General features: G+C 51.0%; 1 pseudogene; it reads right to left on the bottom strand.

The window, feature by feature from the left end:
• The window catches only part of LOC123688248, a 9,285-nt pseudogene extending 2,054 nt beyond the window's left edge, over positions 1-7,231 (bottom strand).
• Between the last annotated feature and the right edge of the window lie 269 nt (positions 7,232-7,500).

The raw sequence follows: 7,500 nt of genomic DNA, 5'->3' as shown, positions 1-7,500 counted from the left end.
GAATCTGACAGATTCAATTTATGTAATGTGGCCCTGAAGGGGCCGTGACCTGTAATAAAGCAGGTCAGAGGATAACTGGGTAGGAAGAAAAGATTATTGGTAGCGAAATCTACCTTTGGAATCCAAAGGTGAGTGTTTCTGCCATTAGAGCCGTTATCCCAGCTCCTCTGCCATTCCTCAGTGAGCATCGACCAGAGCTCGTTTTGATAAGAGGTGGTCTTTGTTTTATGTTCTGGGTCAGAGACATCCACTGATGCGAATGTTCTGCCCTGGTAGTTAAATTCAATTCCTTGTCGAAAGTGGTACCTAGCTGAATAGAATTCCGCTCTCAGTGCTAAAGGAATGTAGCCTGTTAGGACTTCGAGAGCCGTAGTGGCTACAGTCCGGCAGGCTGAAGAGATTGTGAGTAGAATTGACCTGTGGCAGGCTGATAGGTTTCTAGAGAAATGAGAATTATTGATTCGGTGCGCCCATACTGACGAGCAGTAAAGGACGACCGGAAGATATACTGTTTTGTAGTAGACACGAAGACCATGTCTACCCGTGGCCCCGAGGGGCCTGCTGAGGCGTCGAAATTTATTATTTAGGCCTATCACCTTTTTTCTGATATACTTGATATGTGGTATGAATGTAAGACCACTATCTAGGATGACTCCTAGATATGTGGTTTGGGTTGACCACCTTATAGTACCGTTTTTGAGACGGACTGTGGGTGGTCGATTGATGTCCAGTTTGCCCTTTAAGAGGACTGCATGGGTTTTCCCATGCGAAATTTTCAATTTGTTCTCATCAAGCCAATTCTCGAGAATGGAAGCAGAAGAAGTTAGAGCGGTTTCTAAAGCTTTACGGCTTTTACCTTCGACGACAATTGAAATGTCGTCGGCGTAGGCGACATTGATGCCACCAGAGGATGGCAGTAGAGCCAGAAGTTCGTCCAGAAGCACATTCCAAAGAAACGGTCCTAAGACCGATCCTTGGGGGCACCCCCGGTCGACTGGTCTTCTGTAGATGCACTCGCCTTGGCTGAAAATAATTTTCCTGTCAGATAGGAAAGATTTTATTAGTAGATAATATGTGTGGCTAGGCAGTGCAGATCTGAGCCTGCGGAGAACTGCTGGCCACCACATGTTGTCAAAAGCACCGTCTATGTCGACAAATAAGCCAGCCACGTATGGCTGTGTGGAATTTCTTGCGAAATTCACGACGCGTCTGACCGCGTCTTCTGTAGACCTGCCAGAACGAAAGCCGAACTGAGAGTCGTGTTCCTGACCGGAATCTTTGTAGATTGGCGAGATTCGAGTTAGTAAGAGTCGTTCTAAGAGTTTGCCCATTTCGTTGAGAAGACAAACCGGGCGATACGATTTCGCATCGTCAGGCTGCCGACCCTTCGATTTGAGCAGAAGACAGATTCTCCCCGTCTTCCATGCCTTCGGAAATATGCATAACCTCAGACATGAGTTGTACAACGACAACAGAACATCAGGATGGGAGTCGAACACCCTTTTGAGAATGAACCCTGTTAAGGAGTCAGGCCCGGGCGCACAGTTTTTACGTGTGGCCAGGAGAGCTCGCCCTAGCTCATCCATCTCAAAGGGGTCCGGGGTGGGTAGGAGGGTCCCCGGGGGGACCGATGCTGCTGAATTTCGAACTGCGACTTGGACTAAAGTGTCCTCCTCACAGTTATCGCTCGGTAGTAGTTTCGCGAGGATAGTCTTGGCTGTGTCCAGCCAAGTAGTTGTGTAAGAACCGCGTTCGGTTCTTACAGCAGAAAGTGTAGTGGGAGCGGTTATCCGCTCCGTCACGATTTTATAGGATGAGGACCATGGTCCTCTTTGTGATTCTGTTTCAACGAATCTTTGCCAGTTTTGAAATTTAGCCTGACGAATCGCGGCTGTGTAGATGTTATTTGCGTGCCTAACGGACGCTAGATGCTGCATTATGACATCTGGGCCCTCTCCCCAGCGTCGCGCTCGACGTAACCCCTTCCTTTTACGGTTAAGGTCAGTCTTGAGCGAGCTAAGTCGTGGGTTCCACCATCCAAGCCCGCGATTTCTGCGGGTGGAGGTAGATATTGATGCCATAGCGGATAAAAATATGGCTTTGGTCAGGGACTTAACGACCCTATCCAGCTCAGTTTCATTCTGACATAGAAGATTGACGTCATGAAGACGCCGGTCTAATTCGGACTCGAACAGGTCCCAGTCCGCGTTCCTAGGAACGAATCTCGGGGTGTTCGGGTCAAGATATGGGATTCTATTCTCAAATTGGCTCGAGCCTATCTCGAAGAAAATAGGTCGATGATCTGATGTAGACCAATTCTCCCGCACCGACCAGCCTTGGACGAAATCCGCCGCATTGGGGGTAGCGAGAGTGAGGTCGATATTTGATTCACCATTTGAAGAGGCGAATGTGGCCGGAAAACCAGCTGAATTGAGGACGATGAGGCCAGAACGGTCGACAAAGTCCTCAAGAAGAGAGCCACGATAGTCTCTATGGCTAGAGAACCAAAGTGGCGACTTGGCATTGGAGTCCATGCATATGAGAACCCTTTTGCCCCTGTTATGTGTTAGAATAGAATCCAGCTTATGTAAAAATGGGTCAATGTCTAAGCTGAATTGGCAATAGACATTGACCAGGATAAATGATATTTTATCGAATTGTATGGTAGCCACAGTGATATTTGGTTCTGACAAGTTACCTAGCAGAATAACGTTTAAGTGAGGGTTAAATACTGCAATAACAGATCCGATTGGATCTTGGGGCACGCGTAAAAGGCGTGCACGCAAACCGAGTCCCCTCACCTCGCCGAAGGCGTGGTAAGGTTCCTGTATTAAGGCTATATCTATATTTTTCGTGTTCATCAGATTTGAGATCTCCGCCGATACGGCGGCAGATCTCTGGGCATTTATCTGTATTAATTTTAGGCCGTGGCCTTGAATTTAGTGCTCGAGGTGTCTATCTTCGATATGAAGTCCTCGAGCGCTTTCCTATACTCCGGGCAAGCTTTGTCGCTTGCCGGGTGGTCCGTGTTTTTGTTCCCCTTTTGCTTGCAGTTAATACAGCAAGCGGGGTTTTCTTCCTTGGCGCATTCCGAGACGGAATGGCCTTTACAGGCGCAGTGTGAGCAGAGAGGAACCTCTGCGCTGCACCTGAGTGCTGTGTGCTTAAAGGATTGGCACATTTTGCACCTTGAAATTCTTGCGTGCTCGTAAGCACGATAAGATCGGAGCCCCACGTACGCTCTGCCCTGACGGGTGATCGCGCTCGTGAGACATGCCGGTGCGGATACGACAATCTTCTGTGTCGATGTCTCCGAAGGAAATTTAAAAATCACCTTCGTCGCCAACTTCACAGCAGACGGATCAAACTGATCCGGAAGATTCTTTTCGATAATCTCGTCTATGAGATCATCTACTTTTGTGTCCTTAGACACGTCATGCAACATGATTCTCGGAAGAATCTTTCTTGGAGTTTGAAACTCGATATTATGCTTGTCAAGAGATGCCTTGACAAGATCGTGATCCTTCTGCGATGCGCAGACGATAAGGATGTCTCCTGACTTCACTTTTGTAGTGAATCGGATCTTTGCCGAGGGGGCCTCTTTACGGAGGGCCTCTTTTATAGATGATTGGATCTTAGAAGAATCCTTTCCTCTTGCCTTTACGTATAAAGGAGAGTCGCTCTGCGGTCTTGGCTTAGGTAATGGAGTGGGACGGGATGTAGGGGTAGGAGTGGCCGCTGTGACTCTCGCGTACGAGGGTCGAGCCACTGTCTTATTAGCAGACTGAAGAGAGGCGCAAACCTCCTCCAGCCTACTCCTCTCTTGTAGGCGCCCCTTGAGAGAGGCGTTTTCCAAGCGAGTTGACATTAACAAGCGCTCTAGTTCGGTAAACCTGTCAAGGATGAACCGACGTTGAGCGCTTGCGACCTTGTGGTTCACGTCATAGAGGTATTCCTCTAGCGTGGACCTAATCGCCGAGCTCGTAAGCTCTTCGGGGATTGGGGGAAGGGAAGGCTCTTTCCGCTTCGCTTCCGGCGTTGCCGCCGGTGCGCTAGTTAAAGTGCCTGTAGTTTGTTGTCTGGTTTTCACACCAGACATGATGGGAGAGGAAGTTGCCTTCCTTGTTGTGGGTGAGGGTGTAAGCCTCTGCTCGGTAGCAGATCCAGATCTCCCGGCCCGAACAACCGAGGAGGTGGAGGTCGCGTAGTCGCTGGATGACGGTCGACGAGAGCCTACGCTGGAACTCTTACCGACGACCGGCGCTGCCGTTCCTGCGGCAGCGCGAGATTTTGTTATATTAGATGTATTCATCATAATATTTGGGGCGAGCCATTTTTCGCATTTCCTCTATTGTTCCTGCGATATATTCATATGCAAATACGCTATATCGGTCTAGAATAACAGTGAAAATGTACCCCCCCACCGCGATAAGGTAATGGCTCATCGGGGGGGAGTAGGTAGGGACAGTGAGAATCTCGTTAATCCATTCATGCGCGTCACTAATTAGATGACGAGGCATTTGGCTACCTTAAGAGAGTCATAGTTACTCCCGCCGTTTACCCGCGCTTTTTTGAATTTCTTCACGTTGACATTCAGAGCACTGGGCAGAAATCACATTGCGTCAACACCCGCTGGGGCCATCGCAATGCTTTGTTTTAATTAGACAGTCGGATTCTCCCAGTCCGTGCCAGTTCTGAGTTGATTGTTAGATGACGGCCGCAGAGATTACCCAGAGCACCCTTGCGAGCACTCACGGGGTCTCGAAGCTTGACGATTCCGCGGGAGGCCAAGACGCGGGACCGAGCTCGGATCAAACGTAACGCAAGCGAAACGCATCACCTCGCCCAGGCCCGGTACGTTAGCCGTGACCCACTTCCCCAACAAGCCCGACACGCCACAATCCTCAGAGCCAATCCTTATCCCGAAGTTACGGATCTAATTTGCCGACTTCCCTTACCTACATTATTCTATCGACTAGAGGCTCTTTACCTTGGAGACCAGCTGCGGATATGGGTACGAGCCGGCGCGACGCCTACACGTGGCCCTCTCCCGGATTTTCAAGGTCCGAGGAGAAGATCCGGACACCGCCGCAAATGCGGTGCTCTTCGCGTTCCAAACCATATCTCCCTGCTAGAGGATTCCATGGAACTCGAACGCTTATGCAGAAAAGAAAACTCTTCCCGGATCTCTCGACGGCGTCTCCGGGTCCTTTTGGGTTGCCCCGACGAACTCTCTTACGAGGGCCCGGTTTAATTTCGGTTCCGCTGCCGGGTTCCGGAATAGGAACCGGATTCCCTTTCGCCCGACGGGCGTGCGTCACGCGTCAAGATGCATAGCATTTCTGCCACCACTTATAAACACGATTAACAACGCCACATCAACATCGGCTTTCGCCTAGGGCTTAGGATCGACTGACTCGTGTGCAACGGCTGTTCACACGAAACCCTTCTCCACCTCAGCTCTCCAGGGCCTCGCTGGAGTATTTGCTACTACCACCAAGATCTGCACCGAAGGCGGCTCCAGACGGCCTCACGGCCAGCCCTTCTGCGCTCACCTCCGCGACCCTCCTACTCATCAGGGCTTCATGACCGCCCCGAAGGGCGACCGCACATGCCACTGACGGCCGAGTATAAGCACGACGCTTCAGCGCCATCCATTTTCAGGGCTAGTAACTTCGGCAGGTGAGTTGTTACACACTCCTTGGCGGATTCCGACTTCCATGGCCACCGTCCTGCTGTCTTAAGTTACCAACGCCTTTCATGGTATCCCATAAGCGTCGATTTAGGCGCTTTAACTCGGCGTTTGGTTCATCCCACAGCGCCAGTTCTGCTTACCAAAAATGGCCCACTTGGCACTCTGATCCGAAATCTCGCGGCTTCACATTCAAGCAAGCCGGAGATCTCACCCATTTAAAGTTTGAGAATAGGTTGAGGTCGTTTCGACCCCAATGCCTCTAATCATTCGCTTTACCGGATGAGACTCGTATGCAACGAGCGCCAGCTATCCTGAGGGAAACTTCGGAGGGAACCAGCTACTAGATGGTTCGATTAGTCTTTCGCCCCTATACCCAGTTCCGACGATCGATTTGCACGTCAGAATCGCTACGGACCTCCATCAGGGTTTCCCCTGACTTCGTCCTGACCAGGCATAGTTCACCATCTTTCGGGTCCCAGCGTGTACGCTCTTGGTGCGCCTCCTCTCGCAATGAGAATGAGGCGCCCCGGGAATGCGGGTCAGTCATGGAGACCGACCATCTTCCCTTAGTTCACATAAAGTGAACCGTTACTTTCATTGCGCCTTTAGGTTTAGTGATTCCCAATGACTCGCGCACACGCTAGACTCCTTGGTCCGTGTTTCAAGACGGGTCCTGAAAGTACCCAAAGCAATAGCGTCGCTGATCGGCGTTTCAAGAGGTCTGTCCAAGAACACCGCGGCGAACAGTCGCAAACGGACGGAATCGGCACTAGGTCCGATCGCCATCACAATTCACATACTTGCCACGGGCCGGACGCGAACTAAGTCGCGGCCTCCCGCCATCAGTAAACCGTCGAGCGAGCTGTTCGGAAACCCAGTGTCCGTAAACATCGGAAAATCCGAGCTCACGGGCTACACTCGAGACCGTAGAACAGCACCCAACGGATCGCGACGACCTACTAGGGGAGAAGTGCACGCGTCCGAAGCCGGAGATGAACCGAAGGGAACAGCCAACGCGAACGTCGCCGTTTCCACAGTCAGTAAATCCCAACAACAGGCGCGAATGAATCTCCCCATTCGACCTTTCGGGTTTCTCAGGTTTACCCCTGAACGGTTTCACGTACTCTTGAACTCTCTCTTCAAAGTTCTTTTCAACTTTCCCTCACGGTACTTGTTCGCTATCGGTCTCGTGGTTATATTTAGCCTTAGATGGAGTTTACCACCCACTTAGGGCTGCACTCTCAAGCAACCCGACTCTAAGAAGAGATCCTCTAGCAAGCCGCAGCGGTCGCTACGGGCCTGGCACCCTCTATGGGCGATGGCCCCATTCAAGATGGACTTGAACGCGCCGCGAACTCGCCAGATAATGGATCCTTCCAAACACCACATCTCCCGGCGACCGGTTACGATCGCGGGATTCAGTGCTGGGCTAATCCCTGTTCGCTCGCCGCTACTAAGGGAATCCTAGTTAGTTTCTTTTCCTCCGCTTAATAATATGCTTAAATTCAGCGGGTAGTCTCACCTGTCCTGAGGTCGTATGTTCAAATCATCGAAACGTTCCGAAACTAACCTTTGGCGGCTCATAAAATCACGTACCTTACGCGAGGGAGTTAGCCTACTCAAAGGCGTCTATTATCTCCTGCTCCGTATGGCGGATCATGCGAATCCAAGCAAAGTGCTTCGGTGTTTCGGGGGTGCGCTCATGAAAGCTCATCCGCAACGCGCGACAACTGGCACATTAAAGCGATCGGACGTCGTTCAGATTTCTCGGACACGACGATCGCATGTCTACAGTCATGGGCGCA

This window comes from Harmonia axyridis, chromosome X, assembly GCF_914767665.1.
Source record: "Harmonia axyridis chromosome X, icHarAxyr1.1, whole genome shotgun sequence".
NCBI classification, from domain to species: domain Eukaryota; kingdom Metazoa; phylum Arthropoda; class Insecta; order Coleoptera; family Coccinellidae; genus Harmonia; species Harmonia axyridis.
This window is presented reverse-complemented; position numbering and strand designations above follow the sequence as displayed.